Source organism: Callospermophilus lateralis, chromosome 14, assembly GCF_048772815.1.
Source record: "Callospermophilus lateralis isolate mCalLat2 chromosome 14, mCalLat2.hap1, whole genome shotgun sequence".
Lineage (NCBI taxonomy): Eukaryota > Metazoa > Chordata > Mammalia > Rodentia > Sciuridae > Callospermophilus > Callospermophilus lateralis.
This window is the reverse complement of record NC_135318.1, coordinates 96,498,716-96,500,888: the sequence shown is the minus strand read 5'-3', so window position 1 is coordinate 96,500,888 and position 2,173 is coordinate 96,498,716. Positions and strand designations below refer to the sequence as shown.

Below are 2,173 nucleotides of genomic sequence, written 5' to 3'. Positions count from 1 at the left end.
GTATTCTTAATTAGGAAGCTTCAAAAAGGGACTATAGATCCCGAGGAGGAAACAGTTCAGTTCATGCCATGACACTGTCTACACTTCAAGATCTTAAAGTCATACAGACCCTTCGCCCCACTCCCTGTGGCCAGCCATCCGTGGGCTGTGTGTGAGCTCTTGTGCATTGCAGCCATGTGAGGAGACAGGCCTGGCATTGCAGGCTCCCTGTCATGCACTGGCATGATGCCGGTGCTCCTTCCCCTCAAGTTCTGCCTAAAGGTCCCACAAGGCCCCTGAGATGGGTGTGACTTGCCAAGATGTCAATCAATCTGCTGACCACAAGACATCAGGAAGCAAGACTCCACCCTTGAAACCTTATCCCTGCCTTATTTAGTGAAGAACATTCTATGAAACTCCTTTGTTAGTCCCCCTATAAAAATAAAGAGATTCCAGGTGCACGCTGTCTCCAGCGCTGGTTCCACCATGGAAGCTGACTCTTAAGGTCGCAGAGCCATCCGACCCTCAGTTTAAAAACTACTCTCTGCATTGGGTGATTTCTTTGCCACTTTCTTAGCTTAACGTTGCAGTCAGCTCTTAAACCCAGTTCATCTCCTCCCTCCTTTCACAACAGAAGTCTGCGAGCCCAGGATGGCAGAGGTCACAGCGGAGACTGCAGGTGCAGGGGTCTACTAACCGGGAAGGAGTGGGCTCTCAGAGAGACAGCAGCAGGACCAGCAGGTGCGCCAGGGTAGGAAGGGGCCTGGGAAAGGGAGACACGAGGTCAGACCAGTAACAGGGCCAGGACAGAGGAAATCAAGCTGTAGGACGGGCTGACCCCATTTGGCAACTAAGTCGACGCGTTTGTGAGCATTCGGAAGGAATCCCTGGGCACCCCTAAAAACCAGCTTGGAACATCCCTGCATATTTGGTGCATGGTTAGAACCAATAGAACATAGGTCATATTAGAATGTTTCAGGTGAATTCCATCTACAAACAGGGCAAGTTCTAAGTTTGAAATCAATAATTATCACACTGCTGTCATTTCACTATCAACTAAAGGTTTAAAAACAAGAAGATGAATTTTAGAATTTATCCGCTGCCCTTCAGTGTAGATGCCCTTAGAAAAGTGAATCTTTTTTTTTTTTTTTTAAAAAAAAAAAAGCAAAAAAGAACCTTCCAACAGAGAACCATTATGTAGCCCATTTTCTAAGGCATGCAACCAGGGTGGTTTAGAAATGTTAAAAATAGCCCTTCGGCACAGCTGTTGCCACCTTTGGCATGTACTTGCACATGCTGGAGCCAGAGTTTGCAGTGACCTTGGCCTTGGTAGGGTGCTAGGGGTGGAGTGGGTTCTCTTCTTCACTCTCCTCTCTAAACTTCTTGTCTTTCAACTTGTATTCCACAAGTCAGAGACCTGCAAAAGGAAAAGCAAAGCTCTGTCTCAGACAAGAGATTGCATTCCGGGCCTCCTGGGCTGAATAATCCACCTTCCTGGATCACAGCTCTGAACAGCCGTGCCTTGGAAGGGGGCCCGGGCAGGACACCCTGCGACCTGATGCTCCTCACAGCCCTGCTGTGGATTAGCTGTCTGGCCTTGGGAAGGTCCTTTAATCTCTTGGGGTTTTAGTTTCCTCTCTACTGAATCTCTGAAGAACTTTCCAGTTTAAAAATTGTTCTATGACTGCACAAGGCTCAAACAAAAAGTTTTCTCGCGGCCCTCCAGTATGGGTTCTGAGAATTCTAGTCAAAATGTTACTCACACATGTAATCCTAAAACTAGACATTTCCTTACACAAACGGTTTTAGAATTTTGAAACAAGTAAGACAATGAATACAATAAAATGCAATCCATATATACTATTAAATGTTAATTCCTCTTATTTGTTAATAAGTGATATTATTAATTCAATATGATGGATAATACCAATCTGTTGGTCCTAAATTGCTGCTCACCCTGGAGTAAAACCTTACAGAAGCTGGATGCAGTGGTGCCTGCCTGTAATCCCAGAGGCTCCAGAGGCTGAGGCAGGAGGATTTCGAGTTCAAAGCCAGCCTCAGCAACTTAGGGAGGCCCTAAGCAACTCAGTGAGAACCCTGTCTTTGAATAAAATATAAAAAGGGATGGGGGTGTGGCTCAGTGGTTAAGCGACCTGGGTTCAATTCCCTGGTACCAAAAACAAAAACAAAAAGC

General features: G+C 46.0%; 1 long non-coding RNA gene across 2 annotated transcripts; it reads left to right on the top strand.

The window, feature by feature from the left end:
• Positions 1-420: 420 nt before the first annotated feature.
• LOC143380530 (uncharacterized) lies at positions 421-1,853 on the top strand. Of its 2 annotated transcripts, none has more exons than XR_013088640.1 (2): positions 421-658; positions 1,389-1,853. It is a non-coding gene; the product is annotated as an uncharacterized LOC143380530 (long non-coding RNA). The 2 variants fall into 2 exon arrangements; XR_013088639.1 differs by having other exon boundaries at positions 421-720.
• The last annotated feature ends 320 nt before the right edge of the window (positions 1,854-2,173 follow it).